The sequence below is a fragment of the Desmodus rotundus genome, chromosome 1, assembly GCF_022682495.2.
Source record: "Desmodus rotundus isolate HL8 chromosome 1, HLdesRot8A.1, whole genome shotgun sequence".
Classification (NCBI taxonomy): domain Eukaryota; kingdom Metazoa; phylum Chordata; class Mammalia; order Chiroptera; family Phyllostomidae; genus Desmodus; species Desmodus rotundus.
Genome location: NC_071387.1, coordinates 104,989,953 through 105,013,966, shown reverse-complemented (window position 1 = coordinate 105,013,966; position 24,014 = coordinate 104,989,953). Strand labels below are relative to the sequence as shown.

The window sequence follows — 24,014 nt, the reverse complement described above, 5'->3', positions numbered from 1 at the left end:
CAAACTTTCTGATTGCAAAGTCCCTGCTTTTCCCATTTCTTATTCATTCCTACTTCTTAAATCACACCTTTCAACCAGTGCTGTCAAAAGAGATGTAAAATGAGTTATGTATGCAATTAAAATTTTTCTAGTGGCCACGTTAATAAAAGGGAACAGATAAAATGAATGTTCGTTGTATGTCTGATTTAGCCTGGCATATCTAAAATATCATTTCAACATGTAATCAATATAAAAACTAGTTAATGAAATTTTAATGTTTCTGTCATACTACATCTTCAAAATTCAATATGTATTTTATGTTTAAAGCACATTTTAGTGTTCAGTAGCCATGTGCGGTTTATTGGAGAATGCAGCTTAGGTGGTACTGATATATAACTGGAATGGGTCTAAACCTTAATGATATGGGCCACCGTTTAGTGAGCACTTGCTATGTTTCTGGTCCTGTTCTAATTGTTTCACGTAGATTAACTCCATCTATTTGCATGACCCTGGGAAGTAGGTTCTCTTATGAGCTCCAAAAAAGAAAAATGAAGCTCAGGTAGTTCTGGCAACATGCCCAAGATCATATTGCTAATTACCCGAGGAGCTGGAGTTTGAACTGAAGTTCATCCAGAAACCGGTACCCTCATGCAGCCACGCTAAAGCCAGATATCCTGTTACAACGTGTTGGTCTCATGGGTCTGCAAATATTAAGCTCCTAAGAAAAGAATTTGACTGGTGGCACTTAATTTTAAACAATCTGATTAATCAATACATAATATCAAATAAGCATTAGTTAAAAAGTATGCAACACACGCTGAACTTCCTACCAGTGTGGGACCTCAAGAATTGATAATAAACCAGGCAATGAATGAATTCCCCCACTGGCATGCTCCCCTCTTGTCTGGGTGGGATGTGAATGAGAGGGACACAGTGGCTTCATTGTTTCATGGGATCCACGTGGGAAGGCCAACTGGTTCCAGCTCTCCCCTCCTACTCAGGCAAATGCCACTGCTGATTTTAATTAGGACATGTGTGTACTGGCTAAGTTCTACTGGGGATGGAGGTACTCATGATTTTATGACTGGTTCTGAGATGATCCTGTTCAAAGACCAAAAGATGCATGATCTGGGGTTGCCAACATCCCTAACTCCTGGCAAGGGTGCCTTGGAGTTCAGTCCAGCCAGCTTTTTATTCCTATAAGTGTGTTTGCTGCTTCAGAAATGCAGGCTTCTCTCTCGCTTCTTGCAAACTGTCATAAAAGTCAACCACATGTTAGTGTTGACTTCTTGAACATGACCAGCAATACCTGGTTATCAGCTTGAGGATGAAACCAGAGAAGGGAGGTACAAAGGAAGCTGTAATCTGCCTCTAAAATATGTCTCTAATTCACCTGCTTCTCTCCCTCATTTCCATTAGCTACTCTAGACCAACACAGTCATCTTCCTGCTTCTACATCCTTAGCTTGTCACTCTTCAGGTCAAAGTTGGTTCCCTGTCTCCCATTAGGTCTCTGAGATGATGCTCAAGCTATGCCTACCTCCTCATCTGTCCTAACTCATGTCATGCCACTCCACCTCTTGCTCACTGTCTCTGGCCATGGTGGCCTCTGATTCCTGGAAAGCACAAAATTCCGTGGCCTCAGGGCCTTAGCACTGGCCATTCTTGCTGCATGGACTGCTTTGTTTATCCTCCTCGGCCAATGTCTGTGTCCCTCAGGTCTCAAACAGTTCATATTATCTCTTTAGAGAAGCTTTTGAACCTCATGGAAACACATTTGTCCTGCTATAATTTCTAACAGTTCCCTGGTTGTTTATTTCCACATATCAGTTTGCATTTACACATTTATTTGGGTGCATAACTTCTGAATGCATGCCTTCCATGCTGTTCCTCATTCCCCAGAGATGGAGAGTCCCAGCACACAGCACAGTGCTTGGCACACATGATGGGCACATTCAATATTTGGGGAGTGAATTCCTACTATTCCCATTTTACAGATGAGAGAACTGAGGGCTTGGCAGAGAAGACACTTCCCCAAATGACACAGCGATAAAAAACAATTGCTGACATCCTGTAGTGTGCAAAGTCCTAACCGGAAAGATCTAGAGGCTTTACTGATAAATGTGGCCAATTCACCAGCACACAGTTATTCTCAAGAAATAGCACCATTTGCCACAGGAACTATGAATCCTGCCTTTTCTCTAAAGTGCTTTGTGAAACTGACCACGTGTGTTAGGTGTGAAGTCAATTTCCTCTCTTTGAAATGAGACCCAGAAGATGGAGGCATAGGTAGATAAACTTTACCTCCTTGCACAAGCAAAAGAAGTACAACAACAAATTTAGAAACAAAAAAGGACCAGAATTGCCAGGAAATAGAACTGTATGAAGTCCAACAACCAAGTATTTACAGTAGAAACATTCAGGCAGACTGGGAGGAGGGGCAGAGACAGGCAGCCAGGGTGGAGAGGACGCATGGCAAGGTAGTGACTGGCAGATCAGGCAGTCCCACATTTGCATGCAGATAAACAGGGAGGAACAACCAGGGAGCTAGACAAACTGTGAAACCCAGGGTTCCAGAGCAGGGAAATAAAGCCTCAAAACCTTGGACTATAAAAACCTGTGGGGGTTGCAGTGGCAGGAGAAACTCCCAGCCTCACAGGAGAGTTTGTTGGAGAGACCCACGGGGTCCTAGAACATACACAAACCCACCCACCCGGAATCAACACCAGAAGGGCCCAATTGGCTTGTGGGTAGCAGAGGAAGTGACTGAAAGCCAGCAGAGAGCTGAGCAAGTGGCATTGTTCCCTCTCTGACCCTTCCCTGACAAATAGCACCACAACACAGTGACTGACGTCAGTTGCCCCACCCTGGTGAATCCTTAAGGCTCCACCCCTTACAATGTAACAGGTGTGCTGAGACAAAGAATTATGGCCCAAATGAAAGCACATATCAAAGCTCCAAAAACAGAACTGAGCAATGAAGAAATAGACAACCCATCAGATGCAGAGTACAAAACACTGGTGATCAGGATGTTCACTGAAGTGGTTGAGCATGATCACAAAATAGAGGAAGAAGTGAAGGCTACGTAAAGTGAAGCAAAGCAAAATACACAGGGAACCAACAGTGACAGGAAGGAAACCAGGACTCAAATCAACAATTTGGAGCAGAAGGAAGAAATAAACATTCAAACAGAACAGAATGAAGAAACAAGAATTCAAAATAATGAGGAGAGGCTTAGGGACCTCTGGGACAACTTTAAATGTTCCAACATCTGAATCATAGGGGTGCCAGAAGGAGAAGAGGAAGAGCAAGAAATTGAAAACTTATTTGAACAAATAATGGAGAACTTCCTCAATCAGGCAGATGAAATAGGCTTCCACAAAGTCCAGGAAGCTCAGAGAGTCCCAAAGAAGCTGGACCCAAGGAGAAACATACCAAGACACATCATAATTACATTACCCAAGATTAAAGATAAGGAGAGAATCTTAAAAGCAGCAAGAAAAAAGGAGACAGTTACCTACAAAGGCGTGCCCATAAGACCTTCAGCTGATTTCTCAGAAGAAACCTTGCAGGATAGAAGGGGCTGGAAAGAAGTATTCCAAGTCATAAAAGGCAAGGACCTACATCCAAGATTACTGTATCAAGCAAAGCTATCATTTAGAATGGAGGGGCAGATAAAGTGCTTCTCAGACAAGGTCCAGTTAAAGGAGTTCATCATCACCAAGCCCTTATTGTATGAAATGTTAAAGGGATTTATGTAAGAAAAAGAAGATCAAAACTATGAGCAGTAAAGTGACAACAAACTCAAAACTACCAAAAACTGAACCTAAAAACAAAAACAAAAACAAACTAAGCAAACTAGAAGAGGAAGAGAATCGTATTAATGGAGATCACATGGAGGGTTATCAGCAGGGAGGGGGTGGTGGGAGAGTGGGGGAAAAGGTACAGGGAATAAGAAGCATAAATGGTAGGTACAAAATAGACAGGGGGAGGTTAAGAATAGTATAGGAAATAGAGAAGCCAACGAACTTATATATATGAACTAAGGGGCGAGAATGCTGGTGGGTGGGGGGCTGCAGGGTGGAGGGGAATAAAGGGGAGAAAAAACTGGAACGACTGCAATAGCATAATCAATAAAAAATAGATTTCCAGGGGGAAAAAAAAAGAAATGAGACCTAGAAAGTAAAACCAACCAACCAACCAACTGGGACTCATGCTACTTGCGTTTCTGCTCTCAAATCTGGGAGTTAGATTATCACCCCTGGCTCCCTTTCCAAACAGATACTACTGGAGACTATCTGGGCCTCCAAGGCAGCCACAAGGAAGCAAGAGATATTAAGTTTTTAAACTCCAAGTAATTCCACCTCCAGGAATTTAGCTAATGCAAGTAATCCTGAATAAGGGGCAGTTCTGTGCTCAGAGATGTTCAGAGCAGTGTTATGTAGAAGAGTGGATGGCTGAGACCAACATAAACAATCAACAGTTGAGGATCACTCAGATAAGTTATAACAACTTACTCATTTACTAAAAATGATGTTAAAAGGCAAGAAAATGATTGTTGAAGCCATTTAAGAGTAAAAAAAGGCTATAAAATGTTATAGGCAGTCTGGCTATAATTTTGTAGAAGCACAAAAACAAAACCATAAACCAATCCATGAGAAAGGAAGGCTGGAAAGAAATGTATTTTCTGTTCAACACTGTTTTATCTTGGATATGGAGCTATGGGGTGGAAGTCTACTTTTTCCTAACTTTTTGTATTTTGTGAATCACCACTAATGACCTGTGTTATTAATTTATTTAAATGTTTAGAGGGAAGAAGTGTCTCACATAATATCAGGCGACCAATGAACAACATGAATTTGAACTGCATGGGTCTACTTACATGAAGATTTTTTCAATAAATGCAAATATACTTTCTTTCCCTTTATAATGATTTTCATAAAAACATTTTCTTTTCTCTAGTTTACTTTATTGTAAGTTGTATAATGCATATAACAGAAAATATGTGTTAATTGACCATTTATGTTACAGGTAAGGCTTCTGGTCAAAAGTAGATAGTTAAGTTTTTTGGATAGTCAAAAGTTAAACTCAGATTTTTGACTGCAAGGGGGTTGGTGCTCCTAATCCCCATGTTGTTCAAGGGTCAACTGTACAGAGAGGAACTGACAGGGACTGAGTGCAACCTCAGTCGATGGCAGCAGAATGTGTCTAGACATTTAATTATAGGAAAACAATTATTGAATAACTTGACATGGCATTAACAGAGAGCCCAGAGGCACTTGAAAATTGATCCGCATTTGGTTTGGTTTCTGAAGGTGTGCAAAGAGGAGATGAACTTCCAAATGGATTGTTAAAAAAGAACATTAGTGTTCTGGTACGGAAGCAGGTCAAATTGGATTCCAATCCCCAGCAGGAAATACTTAAAAGTTGAAAGTAGGCCAAATAGGGAGTTTAGTGCATTTGTAGTCAACACAAGGCGAAACTTCTCGACTCAAACCGAGCCAGTGGAGGAAAGGGAAGCTCGGAGTTAGGAAGTCTGAGATTTCTGAAAGGCCAGGAAAGAGGACATTCTGAGGCTTTGCTGCTCTGGGAATTCAAATTCTAGGCCAGGGGTCTGCAAACTATGGGTGGCTGCCTGATTTTGTAAATGAAGCTATACTGGAACACAGGTGTGCTTGCTCATTTATGGCTGCTTTGGCTGCCTTTACGTGCTGCAATGGACTAGTTGAGTACCTGTGAGAGAAACTGCTGAACCACAATGCCGACAAGTTAACCATCTGGCCCTTTAAAGAAAGTGTGTGCTGAACTTTGATCTGGGCAGTGCAATGCCTTGAAACCACAGGTGGGTCCCCTCTTCCCTGTAACAAGCTGGTGATCCACGTCACTCCATTTCCAGAGGAGTTCGGTTTTTTGAGAAAGAGTATGTGTATGCCCTGGTTTGGCCAAGCCACTTTCAGTATCAGACACTGTCTTCTCCTGAGGACCCTGGCAACACTTGGAGGCGAGTGTCTCTCCAGGGTCAGCAGTTACAGACTACCTGGTTTTTCTGTATCTATCAATATTTATAAGACTTTCCCCTTGGAATTGCATTGTTTTTTAACAGAAAAGTTTTACATCACTATTCTCTCTAGGAAGCAGTATTATTTTCTGTAGTTAGAAGCCCCCCCCCGCCCCAAAATAACACAATGACAACCGAGCTGTGTTGGTCAGCTCTACCTGAATTCTGGTGTCTGCACAAGGCACTGAGCCACTCCACCCTCCCAGGTGCCCTCTCATGCATCCCATTTAAGTAAATCCTGTTAAGTAAATCCTGTTGGCTCCTTTAAAAAAAAAAAAAGCCTCACCTCAGGATATGTTTTTATTGATTTTACAGAGAAGTTGGTCCGAAGGTTGTGGGTTATTGTTAAGCTGATTAACAGAGAGAGGAAGTTGGAGGGAGGGAGGGAGAGAGGGAGAGAGAGAGAGAAACATCAATGTGAGAAATATCAATCAGTTACCTCCTGTACGTGCCCTGATCGGGGTTCGAATCTGCAACCTTTTGGTGCATGGGACAACAGTCCAACCAACTGACCCACCTGGCCAGGGCCTGTTGGTCCCTCTTTTGAAACAGATCCAGAATCTGCCCACTTCTCCCACCTACACCACTGCTACTCCTACCAAACCCTCCCCAGGGCTCTCACTGTGGCCTTCTAGCCATCCCTGCCCTCCTCATTTTTCTGAAGTCTGCATGTAATCAGCACAGGAGTCAGAGTGGACCACTATAAAAGTCAGGTCAGATCACATCAATCCTCCCTCTGCTTAAACTCTCCTGGATTCCCATCCCAGGGAAAATGCCAAAGCCATTGCAGTGGTCCCCAGGAGGCCTTGGACAACGCTACCTCTCTGTCCTTGTCCCCTCTCTTCTCTGCCCACCCTTCCTTCTGCTCTGCTGCAGCCACACTGGCCCTTTGCCGCTCCTAAAATGCACCAGGTAAGCCCACCTAAAAAGCTTTGCTCTTGCCCTTTCCACTCAGAAATCTCTTCCCCAGAGACCCATGTGTATCTCCCTCCCGTCTCCTGAGGTGCGATTTTAAATTGTATCCTCCCCTTCCTGTCCCCTTCTCCTTCTCTGCTTAACATGTGTCACCTGTTTTGCTAACCTTAAAAAGTTGTGTGTCTTCCCCATATCCACAGAAGAATGCAAGCTCCACGAATACAGAGCTTTGTGACTATTTTGGTCACCGAGATATGTGAAATGACGCAGCAACAGTTGTTATTCTAATCTTCCGAAGGGGAAACTAAGGCACAGACAAAATGAGAAAGAAATGACCAGATCGGGCAGATGTTGGCTCAATAACTTAGAAAGCTCCTTGAGCTAGAGTGGACTCAACTCCAGAGGTTGGGAGTCTTCTTACCTAGGACACAGGAAAGAAGCTTGAAGAATCAGAGAAGGCACATGGTTGGACTAGATCAGCGTAGGCATCCCTCCCGGCCCAGGTTCTGAGATGCCGTGCACTGATTGTTCACTCCCCTGGTCCACTGCCCTGCCCAAGGAATGGCAGGCAATTGAGTCGGTGTCTCAGGGGCAAGCTGCTCCATTCAGTTAGCACCGATAACTGCTCTGTTTCTCTGCTCGATAAGAGTACTATTCTTTCTTTAAAATTGACTTTAGAGTTTTAGAGAGAGAAGATGGTGGCGGGGGGCGGGGGTGGAGAGGAGGGAGAGAGAGAGAGAGACAGAGAGATTGATTTTTTATTGTTCCACTTATTTTGCATCAGTTGATTCTTGAATGTGCCCTGGCCAGGGATCGAACCTGCAGCTTGGCATATTGAGATGATGCTCTAACCAACTAAACTACCTGGCCTGGGCAAGAGTACTGTTCTTTTTGAGATTTAGATTCATGCCACCACAGGGAAGATGTCTTCCCATTTTGCAGATGAGAAAACCAAGGCAAAGAAAGCTGAAGGGAACTCTGGCGGGTCAGGCTTTATCTACACTCACTTTGTGCTGATTTCCAGACATCACTGATACTATTAAACATCTTGTGATGATGCCACGGTGGTGTCCTTTTGCAGATGGGGAAACCGAGGCTAAGAGAGGTTACAAAAAACTCACCCATATTTTTGCAGCCAGTAAGCGTCTGTCTGGTTGCCTAGCTTTTCTATCTTGTAGAATCACAAGCATGGTGCTAAGGGGTGATTCTACAGAGGCGGAGAAATGCAATCTTTGCAATCATTTGGCTCCTGCAGAAAATGAATACTACAGCAAGGCACCAGCCTCTTACCACAGTCAGTATGAACTATCTGCCTCTCATTTCAGTCTCTGAACAGAAATCTCTGAGGAGTTCTCTTCCCTCCCACAATGCCAACTCAAGTGGGGAGACGATCTTACAGACTCAGCAAATTCCCCCTAAAACCATGTGGCACCAACATACCACTCTTCTTTCCAAAGGACGTCCCCAAGCAAAGCTGGGACTCTTCATTTCACAAACTTGGAACAAAAAGCTGAGCTGACAGAAATGCAGGCGCTGGTCAGATGAGGATGGATCCAGCGTCCCCTGTACCAGTGGCTCACGCTCAATGCTTGGGGTCCCTGGCCCAGCGGCTCCCACAGAACGTGGCTTGCTGGGTGCTGTGTTCATGTGACACATTGTGAATGGGGAGGAGGTCGGGGGAGGGCAATGTGTGGGTGGAGAAGGGGCACAGAGTGTGCTCCCCAAACCGAAACTCAGGTGTTAGGATGTGGTGGCCTGCTGGAGTCTCTTTTTCCTTCTGCTTCCTCCTCTGCCTAAGAGCTCCTGCCTGGACATGGCCGGAAGCCAGATATTCCCCATTCCACCTGAATACAAGACCATGTTAGCAGAAAAACAGGGGTAAGCAGGAGTCTCAAGTTTAAAACTTTCAGAGCTGGGTAGAAACCTCGGAGAGCTCATGCAACCTCCCCATGCAACAGAGTGAAATATCAAGGCTCAGAGAGGAAAAGCAAAGCGTCTGATACCTGATTGGAAGCTCTTGGCAAGAGACAGGGCTCCATTTCCTTTTTTTCTTTTTTGAAGGGGCTCCATTTCTTGAGGGTCTACTATGAGCAGTGAAAACCAAAATCTCACAACAAATTCTGCACGGTGGGTTCTATTATCATGCCCATTCTCCACATAGTGCACAATACATTTTTGTTGACTTGTTCGCACAAGAGTTGACTGGTGCAGTCTCTTTAGAGGACAATCTGGCATGTTTTATCACTTCTAAGGCTTAGGGGTTATGATAACGCTCTGTGGGGCAAAGATAAACACGCGGATGAAACAGAAGAGAGCTTAGAAAAACAGACCTACATGTACATGGGCACTTGATTTCTGACCAAGTGGCAGTGATATCGAGACAACTGGATTATCTACCTGGAGAGAAAAATTAGTCGTGATCCTACCTAATCCAGTACGTAAAAATGAAACCCCAGGTGGGTCATAGAGATAAATCTGAGGGCAAAACACGAAAGCTTCTAGGAGATAATAGAGGGGGCAATGTGAATGACCTTGGATTTCTGAAATACGACACAAAAAGCATTAACCATAAAAGATAAAAAAATGAACTACAGAAAAATTAAAAATTCCAATATTCTAAAGTCACCACTGAAAATAAAAATCACATAGAGAATAGAAGATAATTGCAAAACATATAACTGGTAAAGGGTTCATTATCCAGCATGATAAAACTCCCACAAAGCAATAAAAAAAATAGACAACTCAAAAGAAAAATGGATAAGAGATGGAAACAGGTACTTTATAAAATAGGAAAACCACATGACCAATAAACATATGGAAAAGATGATCAAAATCAGTAAGTAGAGAAATTCTAAACACTACCACATACCCCCCAAATGGCTAAAATTATAAAATACAGTAAGAAGTCAAGGCGCTGGAGCTGGAGAGGATGCAGAGCACCTGGAACTCTCGTACGCACTGCTGGTGAACTCGAAATTGCACAGCTACTTTATTCTAGAATGTTCATCCAGCACTACAGGCAGAGCTCAGACATATTGTGGGTTCAGTTCCAGACCACCACCAAAGAGCAAATATTGAAATTGAGTCACATGAATTTTGGGGTTTCCCAGTGCATATAAAAGTTATATTTGTACTAGACTATAGTTTATTAAATGTGTAATAGCACTAAGTCTAAAAAAAACCCTGTACATATCTTAATTAACAAGTACTTCATTGTTAAACATGCTAACCATCATCTGAGCCTTCAATGAGTTGTAATCTTTTTGCTGGTCTTGCCTCGATATTGATGGCTGCTGACCGATCAGTACAGTGGCTGCTGAAGCCTGGGGTGCTGTGGCAATTTCATAAAATAAGACGACGATGAAGTCTGCTGCATCGATTGACTCTTCCTTTCACAATTTCTTTGTAGGATGTGATGCTGTTTGATAGCATTTTACCCACAGCAGAACTTTCAAAATTGGCGTCAATCCTGTTGCTGCTTCATTAACTAAATTTATGTCGTATTCCAAATCCTTTGCTGCCTCACCTTGACATTTATGTTTTGGGGGTGGTTTCCTTCCTTAAACCTCAATGCATCAACCTCTGTTGGCTTCAAACTTTTCTTCTGCAGCTTCCTAACCTCTCCCAGCTTTCACAGAATTGAAGAGAGTTAGGGCCTTGCTCTGGATTAGACTTTGGTCTAATGGAATGTTGTGGCTGGTTTGATCCTCTATCCAGACCACTAAAACTTTCCCCATCTCAGCCATAACATTTGCTTCCTTATCATTTGTGTGTTCACTGGAGTAGCACCTTTAATTTCCTCGAGGACTTTTCCTTTGCATTCACAACTTGGCTTTTTGGCTCAGGAGGCCTAGTTGTCAGCCTGTCTCAGCTTTCAACATGCCTTCCTCATGAAGCTTAATCATTTCTAGCTTTTGACTTAAAAGTGAGAGTTATGCGACTCTTCTTTCACTTGAACACTTTGAGGCCATTGTAGGGTTGTTAAGTGGCCTAATTTCAATACTGTTGTGTCTCAGAGAATAGAGAGGCCAGAGGGGAGAGAGGGAGGGACAATGAGTGGAGCAATCAGAACAGACACAATATTTATCAATCAAGTTTGCTGTCTAGATGGGCGCATTTTGTGGCACCCCAAAACAATGGCAGTAGTAACATCAAAGATCTCTAATCACAGATCACCATAACAGATATATCAATAATGAAAAAGTTTGAAATATTGCAAGATTTATCAAAATGTGGCATAGAGGCATGAAGTGAGCAAATGCTGTTGGAAAAATGGTGATGGTAGACTCGCTCAGTGCAGGGTTGCCACAAACCTTCAATTTAAGAAAAAAGCAGTATCTGTGAATTGTAATATAGTAAAGCACAATGAAATGAGGTATGCCTGTATTTATAATTGCCTTGCTATGGATTGAACTGTTTCCTCCAAATTTGTATGCTGAAGCCCTAACCACCAATGCAATGGCTTTTGGAGATGAGGCCTTTGTAAGGTAATTAGGTTTCAATGAGGTCAAGAGGGTGGAGCCCTCATGACAGGATTAGTGCCCTTCTGAGAAGTGGAAGGGACTCCAGAGGGCTCTCTCTGCCATGTGAGGACACAGCAAGAAGGCAGGCATTTGCAAGCCAGGAAGAGAGGGCCCTCACCAGACCTCAACTGTGCTGGCATCCTGATCTCAGCCTTCCAGCTGTCAGGAGAATGAGAAATAAATTTCTGTTATTTAAGCCACCCAGTCTATGGTATTTTGTCATGGAAGCATGAGCAGACTAAGACAAACTGCAAACTGCAAACAACCCAAATGTCCATCAGCAGTGGAGTCCATAAATAAATTATAGCCTATTCATGTTATGAATTACTAGGCAACAATGAAAATGAATGGACCAAGCTACAGGGAACAACATGGATAAACTGCAGAAATGTTACAGTCTGCAAAGGAAGTAGACACAAAAGAATATAGTGGAAAAATAAACAAGCGAATTGAACTGGTAGTGAAGAATGCATCCTTAGGTAGTACACTTGTAGCTAACTGTAAGTAAGAGCAACTAAGGATCTTTGTGAGAGAAGACAGGTGATGTGGGGATGGGGTAACAATTAAGAAGGGCACATGGGGCCTGCTACTTTTGGCTCTCCTTCTTGACCTTGTTGGCAATTACATGACTATTATCTTTGCAAAAAACCACTGAGCTGTTCTTTTTTTGTTTTGTGTTTATTTCTGTATGTGTGTTACATCTTTTAAGAAAATGGTTTACAGAAAGTATTTGGAAAAATACTCATATACCTTCTGATGTAGCAATTCCTCTTCTAGAAATGAATGCTATAGAAATATTTGGACATGTGTGAAATGACTATGTACATGGTCCATTCATGCTTCCTTTGTGATTACAAAATATTGGAGACAATCCAGAAACCCATCAAGAGGGGACTGGTTGGATAAATAAGTGTCCTACACAATGGAATACTCTGCAGCTATGAAAAGGGATAAGAAAATATCTCTGTGATATATTTATAATAAAAACAAAGCACCAAACCATGGCCATTTTAAAAATACAGAGCTGCTTGTAGGGAGCAGAAGGGTCCAGGAGGTGGGGATAAGAAAGGAAAATTTCTTTTTTTTCTGTAAACACAGTTGTAGTGTTTGTTTTATCATGTACTATACCGCCTATAGGGAAATAATTATTGTTAAAAACTAATTATTGTTAAAAATAATTATTGTTAAAAATAATTATTGTTAAGAATAAGCATGTACATACAGACTAGGTGAAAGGCATGGATGGGAAGGAGGAGGGATTCCAACCTGTGGCACTTGGAGGTCCCCAGTGAAACTTGTGTTCAAAGAATTGGGTTCAGACTTGGGTACTTCTTGGTTCAAGTCTGGTTTCTGGCCCTTCCTCTATCTGTGATGTTGGCCAAACAACTTAAAATGCTCTGATTCTGTGTCCTCATCTACAAAAGAGGACCTTCCCTCCCGGGCTGTTGAGGGCACTGAATGAGATAATCTTCACAGAGTCCAACAGTCGTCAGGTAGAAAACATTCGACCACATCCCCTCTTATTATCCAATCTAACAACCACCAATATGATGTTGCCATTTTCTAGATGAGAAAACTGAGGTCCAGAAGTCCCAATTTTAGGGCTCTCCAGGAGGCAGCAATATATCTGCTTCCTAACATTGGCTTTTCCTTGACCCCATAGGAGTGTCTAAGAAACAGACCCAGACCCAGGCCCACAGCAGGCCCACAGGGTTGGATCTGATCGATTCCTGCAAATGAGTTGTTGGTAGGTGGCTGCTGGAAGGAAGTGCTTGAGACTTCCTCCACCTACCACTGGTTTTATTTAACATTTTTGACTTTCCAACCTTGCTTTCTCATCTGTTGTGGCAGCTGTTCCTCCCAAACTCCCATTATAGTAAAAGGATAAGACAATATTATTTCCATTGATGTGTAAACCGAGCCCAGGCAAGGCAGTTATCTTTTCTGAGTTTCCATTTCCCACCTCTGCCATCTGATCAGTCTTGTCTCCAGGGCTGCTGTGAGCAATGGACGAGCAAATATACAAAAGCCCCTCAAACAGCCCTAGCACCCACCGAGTGCTCGGCAAATAGGAGCTGCTGTTTTTTACAGGTCACTGTCATTAGGGCAGGCAGAGCCTGAGGTGAAACTCCATCCAGGTTTCCTCTTGTCCTATAGCTTATCAGTTACCCTGACAGCCCAGCTCTGGATCCCGCCTGGACCCTGTCCCCAGGCCAGAATATCCATGGTCTTCTGTGTGTGGTTCTTCTGTGAGCCCTGCTCTCAGCCCCTGGGAAGACCGTGCACTTGGGCTGGAGCAAGGTGCCAGGCATACAAATCCAAATGCAGGCAGTAGTTTTCACAAATGCCCCATGATGCGCTCATTTCCAGCCTGTCCCCAGAACGGCGCTCAGCCTGAAAAGCCATGACAGAGAGCTATTTACAGCTCTGGGCAAGAAGAGGGGAGGCAGGCCCTGTCTCCACAAGTCTAGTCTAGGTGGTGGCTTGCTCTTTTGGCTACTGTAAGAGGCTGTTCAATCAACTTTGCCCCAGAGGAGCTTAGAGGTCCTAAAAGCTTTGCTCAAAGGCCAGTAATCCATCCCAGGGACTGCCTGGTTCCCTCATGAAACCCATTCAAAGGCAAGTGGAAGAAGGTGTCCCTGGGTTCCCACCAAGAGCTGCCAATGGATTCTAAACATTTAGAAGGAAGAAGGGATACAAAAGGCCTGCCAAAACTAGGGGCAGCTCTTGCCTCTCTGACATTGCTCTAGATCAGGGTTGGCAAACTATGGTGGCGATAGTGGGGAAATATCTGGCCCCCAGTCTGTTTTTTGTAAATAAAGTTTTATTAGAACACAGCTGTGCTCATTCATTCACATGGTTCATGGCTGCCATCATTGTACAGGCAGTTGAATAGTCATAATAGTAACTGTATGGCCCATAATGCCACAAATATTTATTATCTGCTCCTGTATAGAAAAAATTTGCCTAGCCCTAGTCTAGGTGAAGCTCCCACTATCTTATTTTTTAATGGGCTATTTTGTCTGAGCCTCCTATAGTCAGTCCATTCTCCACCCAGCTTCTGGAAGGATCTTTCTCAAGTGCTAATCACATCAAGTCACCTCTTTGCTTAAAATCCTCCCATGATTCCTCACTGGTGTCTGGGTCAAATCCAAAAGTATTATCATGGGTCACGTGGCTGTCCAAGGTCTGGCCCTCCTGCAGCTTCCCTTCTTATTCGCCCACCCTGTGCTCCAGCTAACACTTCCCCCATGCTCTGAACATTGGTTTCATAGAAAAAAATGAGTCTCAGTGAAAAAGTATGCATTGTCTACAACAGTGCAAATGTTCCTGTTATCCAATTCTAGCTCTGTTCATTATCCTTAAGCTATTTTTCCAAGCCTTTGTAATTTGTAGCACACTGATGGACAAGCAAGTTCTGTCTTGTCCAACCACTGTTTGCCTCTGTTTGCCACTCAGTTCAACATTCTTTTACTCCATAGATAATTATGCTTCATTTGACTTTTCCTCTAAATCAGTTATGACATCTGCCCAGTTCTCTCATTGAATGAGCTTCATAAAATCATGAACAAGTGTTCATTTTTGTAACTGTATGAGAGTCATGATTTTATCCTTTTTTTCCTGAGGATTTTCTTTTAACAGTTTTCCAGGAAGTCTCTGAGCCTCTCTGTTCATGTTCTCTCTGTCGATATCTTCCCCGCTTTTCTGTCTTTTTCTTCTGAAAGTTCTTCCCCAGCATCCCCATGGACAGAGCATGTAACCCCTTTCTTTTCTCAGCTGGTACCTCTATCCCCTACCCTCTCCCAAGGGACTTATCTCACTGAAAGGCAGTTGTTTATGTGCCTGCCCCGTTTCCCACAGCTAGCCTAGAAGATCCTCTGGTGTAATAGCTGAGTCTCATTCTCTCTCTCTCTCTCTCTCTCTCTCACACACACACACACACCTACCTCTAGTACTGTATAGGACACGTGGAAGTTGTGCAATAAATGGACACAGCCATTAAAGAATGAATGAATGTCAGATGCTTAACACTGCCCACCTAGTGGAAGCTACTAAGAGTGAGGCCTGCATTCCTTGTGCACACCATTTACATGATGCCAGTGCCCAGTGTCTACTAAGTACCCTATAAACAGTTGTGGAAAAACTGAAGAACAATAAGAATACCACTTAAGTTCTTGTTCTTGGCCAACTTTTAGGTCATCTCCCTTTCCTCCACTTTTTAAAAAAAGTACTCATCCAAGGATATGTTTATTGATTTTAGAGTGAGAGGAAGGACAGGGGAGAGATGGAGACAAAGAGAAACATCAATCAATTGCCTCCCGTATGTGCCCCATCTGGGGATCTGGGGATTGAACCCCCAACCTTGGTATGTGCCCTGACTGGAGATTGAAACATGCAACCTTTTGGTGTATAGGATGATGCTCCAACCAACTGATCCACCTGGTCAGGGTCTTCCTCCACTTTTGAAGAGCAAACATGGAAGCTTCAGAATGCTACCCTCCCACTCCATATTTTCATGTATCACCTCTGTACTATGTGGTGTTTCAACCCCACGGAATACTTCTCGCAACCGTGGAATGGATGGCAATCCATTCTGCTTCGTGGTCCTCGTACAACCTTGAGCAAGGCACTGCTCCAGTGGGCCTCTATTTTTACATGGGTCAAACAAAGTCAGTTCAGACATCCCAAGAGATCAAATATATCAGGCAAAGATATGAATGACCAGTAATGTCCTGATGATGTTCCAGCCCAGACACCATTCACACTGTCACAGATGCTGTCAATCTAACTCTGCCAAGTTACGCAGGGTTAGCTCTCAGTAGTGAGGGTATAGAGATGTCCTAGGAGAGGTTTCTCAAACTTGAATATGCACACGAATTCCCTCCGGGATATTACTAAAATGTAGATTTACACTCTTAGGCCGAAGGGTGGGGTGGTCAAGAGTCAGCATTGCTAACCAGCTCCCAGAGGATGTGATATTGCTGGTCACTGGACCACACTTCCAGTAGCAAGATGCTAGGACATCTTTGAAAAATTCTCAGTGTGGCCAAGGGACAGATTTCCAGTATGCTGCCAACAGTTCAAGGCCATAAATATTAATGTTGGCAGTTAAGGCTATGGGACATCTGAGCATGAACACCTGAGGTTGGCGAGGTGGGGGAAGTATGGTGCAGGTTCTCAAAGGACCTGGAAACTGGGTGGGAGCATTCTGTCAGGCCGGTGATACTACCGAGGCACAAATTCTGGTGTCAAGGACTATCAATCTATGTTTTAACACACCCTCTAGGTGATTCTGATGCTAAAGCTTGAGAACCATTGTGCTAGGCAGAGAGAGGGGGAAGACTGTTCCAGCTGGAAGATTAATGTTTTGTTTTCCCATAGTAGAGTTTTAGGCACATGTCCAGACCCTATAAATGACATTCATTTATTCATCCATCCATTCACACACTCACCCCTCAGTTTACCCAACCAACAAAGGGGTTGTGCCCATCCTACAATTCATCTTCCACCCATCCAACATTCAACAAATATGTCCTGGATGCCCACTGTGTGATCTCTGAGGCACAAGACATATGACTGAAATTGTCAGTATGCACAGTTGTCTTAGCCTCTAAACCAGTAATTCTCAACTAGGAGCAATTTTGCTCTCCAGGAGAATTTGGCAATGTCTGGAGACATTTTTGGTTGTTGCAAACTGAGAGGAAGTGTACTACTGGCATCTGGTGGGTAGAGGTCAGGGATGCTTCAAATATCCTGTAGTGCACAGGAGAGTCCCCACAGCAATGTCAATAGTGTTGAGGTTGAGAAACTTTGCTCTAGACTGTGAGCCCATAGGAGCTGAGCAAATATCTAAATACAAGAGGAAATGGCAACACAAAAATACCTTTAAGTATATATAAAACTCTTACAGCTCAACAAAATGATAACCCAATTCAAAAAGGGGAAAAGGTCTTGAAAGGACATTTGTCCAGAGAAGACATACAAATGGCCAACGATCACATGAAAAGATGCTCACCATCAATAGTCATCATGCAGAAATGCAAATCTAAAGTACAATGAGATACCATTTCACATCTGCTAGAATGAAAATAATAGTAATAATAATAATACAGAAATGGCAGCAGAGATGTAAAAAAATCGGAACCTTCTCACATTGCTGGTGGGAATGTAAAATGGCATAGTTTGGCATTTTCTCAAAAAGTTAAACCAAGAATTACCATATGGTTTTACCCAAAAAAGTTGAAAATAGGTCTTCAACCCAGAACTTGTACATGCATGTTCATAGCAGCCTTAGCACAATAGCTAAAAATTAGAAACAACCCAAATGTCCATCAACTGATGAATGGATAAACAAACTGATCTATCCATACACAAGAATATTATTTAGCTATAAAAAGGAACAAAGTACTGACACATGTTACAACACGGAGAAGCCAGGCATAATAGGCCACACATGCGTGATTCCTTTTATGTGAAATATTCAGAATAGGAAAATCCATCTAGTCAGAAAGCAGATTAGTGGTTGCTAGCAGTAGGGGGAGGAGGAAGTGCCTGCTTTTCCCTTTGGGGTGTTAAAGAATTCCTGGATCGAGATGGTGGTGATGGTGGTATAATATTGTGAATGTACTAAATGTCACTGAATCGTACACTTTAAAATGATTAAAATGGTTAATTTTATGTTATGTGTATTTTATCATCATAAAAAAGTACATTTATGCACATACTAAATGCTCATTGAGTCTCTACTGTGTACCAGGAGCTGTGTTATGCACTTGGGACCCAGGAGTAAATGAGACTGGTGTGATCTCTACCATCCAGGAATTACAGAAACAGAGAAAAACCAGCTCACAGGCCTGGACCCAAAGAAGCCTTGGGTGTGGGTGACGGGAGTCCGGAGGAGGAGAAATGGGTCTCCAGGCTGTGGGTGGGGAAGATCAGGGAAATGAGCTATAAAACAGAAAGGGGGATGCCTCTTGAAGGAGGAAAATTTGCCCTTGGAGAATTGATCTTGTTATTGAAGGAATGTGTGGTTAGAGGCTGCCTCAGGCCATCCTGTCCCTAACGATGGGTAAGACAGTTGAAGGCATGGAGTGTCTAGAAAAGCAAGGACAGTTGTACACAGGGAGGACAGAAGAGAGCAATTACCCTCAGAACCTCATCCCCTGGACTTTCTGCTGGGCAACAGTGCAGAGTGGGGGTTGTTGATTCAGCCAGCTGTCATTCATGAGGATTTTGCCCTCAGCCTCCAGCCTCCCGGCTAGGGGGCAGGCAAGCAGAAAGAAGGGGAGAGCCAGGACTCATTACCTAAGCAGGACTGTGTACCAGATGTTTGAACAGTTTCAGTTAACCTTCATAATAACCTGATGAGATAGGTTCTACCACTGCCCCTCCTTCTCCTCCTCTTTAAAAACAAAATTTACTAGTATTCTCTTCATAAAGATGGGGAGATGAGACACTGAGAGGTAAAGTGGCCGTGGCCTGATGCCCCCATGCTGGTGGAAGCCCAGTTCAGTTCCAGTCCGTCTGACCCCAAGATCCACTGGGATGCTGGTGGAATTCCCTGAAGCTCCTCCAATGGAGACGAGGCCTGAGTCCTGTCTCCTGGCCCCAGACTCGCAGGAAGCTCACAGGCCTGAGTTTCAGCCACTGGCAACTTCCAGCATGACCACATCCCTGGAGAGAAGGACTGGTGTATGCAGGTCTTCGGACCATATTCATCACCAGACACTGGGGATAGAGGCAGCTGAGAGAGGCACAGCCTGGGGTTCGGGACTCGGGCTGGAGTTCCACTGCCATACTTCCTGGCTGAGGGACTCCAAGCAAGTCTCCACCTCTGAGGGCTTTGCTCATTTTTAGTGAATGAGAAGCTGGCTAGAGTATACCTTTTCTTCTTCCTCCATTAATATTTTCTTATATGTACAGGTCATTTTCATCCTCCTCACTTCCTTAACTACCTATTTTTATATTATTTACATATATTATTTTTCCAAAAAATGGGATTACACTTTATATATGGATCCTATGACTTTATCGTTTTCATGAGGTAATAAAGTTTCGGGGATCTTTCCAGGTCAGGAATGTAGACCTACCTCATTCTTCTAAAAAGATGCTTGTTTTCCCATGTGACTGCCCCGTAATATAGCCCTTTCCCTTGTTGGCATTTAAAAAACCCTGCATCTCTTGTGTTTGTCTCTCTGTGTGCACGTGTGAACATTTCTACAGAAGATTCCCAAAAGTGAGATGGCTGGACCAAAGGGCATGGATTTTCAATTTTGAAAGAGACTGCCAAATGATCTTCTGAAGAAGGCTCCAGAAGTAGGTTACTTCTAAAACTGTTTTAAAGTGGGCATGCTTATTCCTTTGATCCCTAGCAGCATAAGAAGTAACACCCTTAGGAAGTCATTTAACCTCTGTGGGCTTTAGTTTGCTTATCTGTGAAGTGGGAAACCTAGAGTAACACACATGAAAGTAATTTGGCATGGCAGAGTCTTGTTTAAAATTGTCATTAGCATTGGGAGGCTCAGGGCTGAGCCTCCATCATGCAGGAAGCAGAATGAGGGAGTCCAAGCAGGGAGGATGCTGTCTTATATCATGCGTCAACTCTGTGCAAGGCACATATGTTAGACCAGTGGTGCTCAATGGGTATGGGGGAAATGACTTTGCCTCCAGGGTAATGTCATCCATCGGGCAATGCTTGAAGACAGTTCCATTGCCAAAACTAGAGGGGGTTGCAACTGGCATCCAACGGGTAGAGGGCAGGAATGATGCTGAGAATTCTACAGTGCACAGGACGGCTCCACAACACAGGACTATCCAGCCCCACATGTCTACAGTGTGGAGGATGAGAAACACTGCTCTAGACCTGTCTCTAACCTGATGCCTGCCTTACTTACAACAAACCCCATTCAAGCACACTACAGCTCAGAGAGGTGAATGACTTGCCCAAGGTCCCCCAGCCAGCAGTAGCCAGGAGTTGACTTTTGGCTCCATCTGACTTTAGGGGCTGTAGTCTGTTCCATATACTGCACTGTCTCTCTGGGCAGCTGTCATTCTTGTCTCCAAGTGTCAGCTGACTTTTCACTGGCTTGGCCCCTGGCAGATTATCTACAGGGCAGGTTTAAGTTTTACCTAAAAGCCCAACCTCCCTACCATTTTAGAGGTTGTATGAGTTTGGGCTTGTAGTCATAATCGTTGTTTCCATTTACTGTGTGCTATATATACTTTATGAAGATTAACTCATTTTACTCTGATAAGGACACTGAGGGAATCAGGTCACACAGAGCTTGCTAATGTCCCCAAGATCACATAGCAAAGAGCAGGTTTGGGCTCTAGACCCAGATAAGAGGGGTCAGAGACCAAGCTCTCGACCCCTATGCGCCATGGTCCCTCCTCATGCTGTAAACATCCACGTCGGCGCCGTGAACTGGGCTGCTCTTCTACACTGGAGTATGACAGGCCAGAGTCCCAGCTCGTGTCCCCCATCCAATGCCTCAGGAAAAGAAGCTGAGCTTTGAGCAGGGATGGGAGATTGTTGCAGGAAACTCAGGGCCGAAGAGGATGTCTAGGGACTGACAGGGAAGAGGCCCTGAAGGAAGGGGACGTGACTTCCTCGGATCCCGTCCGTAGTTTCTGGAGCAAACATAGCTATGCAACTGAGGGTCCTGCAGGAGTCTTGGCTCCAGTATATGGCAACCAATCTTATTTGCTGCCCTGGGTCTACTTGGATCTTGGCAAGCCTAAATTTGGCAGTGGGCTCAATAAAAATAGCACACAGGGTGAATAGTAAAGTGAAAACTCCCAGGAATGGATTTTACAAGGTGGCCTTTTGGGGATGGCGCTGAGATCCAGCTCTGTCCCTTCCTAGCTGCGTGACATTGGCAGTGCCTCAGCACCTCCTCTGACAAGAGCGGACAGCAGCACCCAGTGGTCCGGGTTGTAAATGTGAGGACTGGAGGTAGTGTCCAGGACCTGGAACCCCCAAACCCTGGAGAGGCTGTGACCAGCTTTGCCACCACCCACTGGCCGGGTGACCTTGAGCAAGTCTCTTCCCCTCTTTGTGTGTGTTTGCTTAATGGTCAAGGGAAGGGGCAGGTTCTTGATCCAGAAGCCCTTTGAGGTCTTAGGGCTCCAGAACTGGGCCATTTCTCTCTCCCCAGGGCTGACCTCTTTGGGCACCCAGAACACACATTTCTCCATACTCCAGGTTGCAGGGGCAGCTCCAAAGAGCAAGGCAGAGCTCCTTCCTTTCTCTTCCCAGTCCCCACAATCTGGCCCACTGGAGAAAAGCTGTTCCCAGTCTGTTTCAAGTCCCCATCATCTTGTCCCTTAGACCAGCTTCATCAAGTCAGTAAAGCCAACACCATATGCAGCCCATGGGATGGTTCCCACAGCCTCCATCTCCCTTGGTCAAGCACCTGGGGAATTCCATTGGGCAATGCCCAAGGAGCTGAGTGGGGAGGGGCAGCCCCAGGGAGCAAACTGGGGCTCTTCTCTCTGCATGGACACCCTCTTCTCCAGGAGTGCCTCTGGGGAGGATATTCGGAATGCAGTCCTTTGGGTGTGTGGGGGTGAGTAGGTGTTGGGGTGGGAGGTGGGGGGAGTTGGAGTCCCTGATAGCTCTGCTATCTTAGAGGTCATCTCTGCTGTCAGAGTTTGGAGGCTCCTAGAAGAGTCTCTACGCTCAGGACCCCAGTTTTAAGGGCTTCAGTCACTGGGCCTTCTTATTAACCCTCTTCTCCTAGTCTTATCTCCGGCTAGGGTGAGGGAAGATGGATGGAATTAAGTGGAGCAGTGAGGTGTGGCAATACAGCTGGGGACGCATGGCGTTAGATGAGGTGGGGAGGGGTGGATATGGGGTGTTAATGGGATGGGGTTTGTGTAAAAGGGTTAGATAGGGGTGGAAAAACGTGGGGTAACTTGGTCTGGATGTGTATCTAGACCCTTGCCCTGTTTCTGAGTATAAAAGCCCCTCATTGAACATCTTTCCTGGAGGAAGAGGGAAAATCCCCCATATGCCTTTACTGGTTGTGTCTGAGGCAACCATGTCTTTTTTATGAGTGGGGAGGGGGTCTTGAGAGGTCGGGGCAGGAAATCACCTCTAAAGGCAAATACGAGAGCCTGGTTTCTGAGGGGGGGATGCAGAGACATCCATGTTTTGAGGGTGACATGCAGACTCTCTGCCCTGGGAGGTCCTTGTCTTAAGAAGAGGCTTATTTCACAGGACATCTGGGAGCCTCCATTTTCCATGGAACACACTGTTACCTATGTGCTTAGAAGACCCCATTATTCAGAAGGGTGGGTGGAAAGAAATTCAAACTTAGTTTTTAGGCAGGGGGAAGTGACACGAGTCTCCAAAGAGATGAGAGGGCCCTAGATACCTGGGGAAGCTGGACCCCACTTTGGGGGGGGGGCACATTTCATTCCAAGGGGTAAATCAGGGAGACCTTATCTCTAGAGCCCAGGGTCAAGAGGAGGAGCCCATCTCTGAAGAAAAAAGGAAACTATTTACTCTCTGGAGGGCGAGAGACCTCTTTTTGGGGGAGAGGACCACCGTCTCAAGGGGGTGAGGCCCATGTTTCAGAGAGATGCCGGGTTTCTGCTCCCTGGGGGCAGGGCCGAAGGACTCCATCTCCACTCCCCCGCAGAAGGGCCCGCCCCGCACAACCCAGCGCCTCGCCCTTACCTCCAGGCCCCAGCTCTGATGCGCGGACTCCGATCTGCGGGGACCCGATTTGCGGGATCTGCACCCTGCGTTCTGGCTGCGCCGGGTCTCTGCCCCGCTTCCCCCAGCGACTCGCGGGCCTCCCTGGTTCCGCCGAGTCGCACGGGCCAATCAGAGCTACTTGCCCCGGACCTCGCTTGCGCTTAGCCAATGACTATGCCCGCCACGGGCCACCGCCCCCGGGGGGGGGGGAAGGTGGGGTGGGGGTAGAGTCCGATCTCCACGGGCGCAGGAGCCGGGGGGCCTTGAGGAGGGACCACGAGGGCCGGGAGCAAGTCTTGGAGCAGTGGAAGAGGCGGCCGAGGAGCCTCATCAAGCCGGTGGGGAGCCTATCTGGTGAGGGGTGGGGGGAGGTTGGGAACCCGTCTTTAAAAGGGGGGCGGCTCTATTGATTGATTTAACCTCGACCTTAATTACCTCTTGTCCCTTTTCTGGATCCTTGGGACTGCAGGTGAGTGTAGATAACCCAACTGCACTCGGCAGCCCAGAAAACAGGCTCTGGAACCCTAAAGTCAGAATCAGACAAGGTCTCGCTCGTATGAAATGCAGGGAAAGAGCGTCATTCCTTTACCCCTTCTACCCTACAATAAGTGAGCTTATGCCTCTCTCCCTCTGCTCAGCCCTCGGAGCTGCAATTCACTTAACACCTCCTGGCCCACCAGCTCCAGAAGGCAAATAGCTTGTGCATTGTGGGTGCAAAGCAAAGAGCACTGGACTAGGAGTCTATGGTTCCTTCTGCAAGATCTAGGGCAGGTCACTGCATCTCCCTGACTCTCAATTTTCTAAATAGAAATGGAAACACCAGTGATAGCACTCCT

The 24,014-nt window shown here is 45.0% G+C and overlaps 1 protein-coding gene across 1 annotated transcript in view; it reads right to left on the bottom strand.

Annotated features, from left to right (window-relative positions):
- LOC112298387 (4-aminobutyrate aminotransferase, mitochondrial) overlaps positions 1-23,292 on the bottom strand; it is an 80,445-nt gene extending 57,153 nt beyond the window's left edge. The window contains exon 1 of the mRNA XM_024553350.3: positions 23,158-23,292. The gene's annotated coding sequence lies outside the window, so the exon portion shown is untranslated. The remainder of the gene's footprint in view (positions 1-23,157) is intronic.
- Between the last annotated feature and the right edge of the window lie 722 nt (positions 23,293-24,014).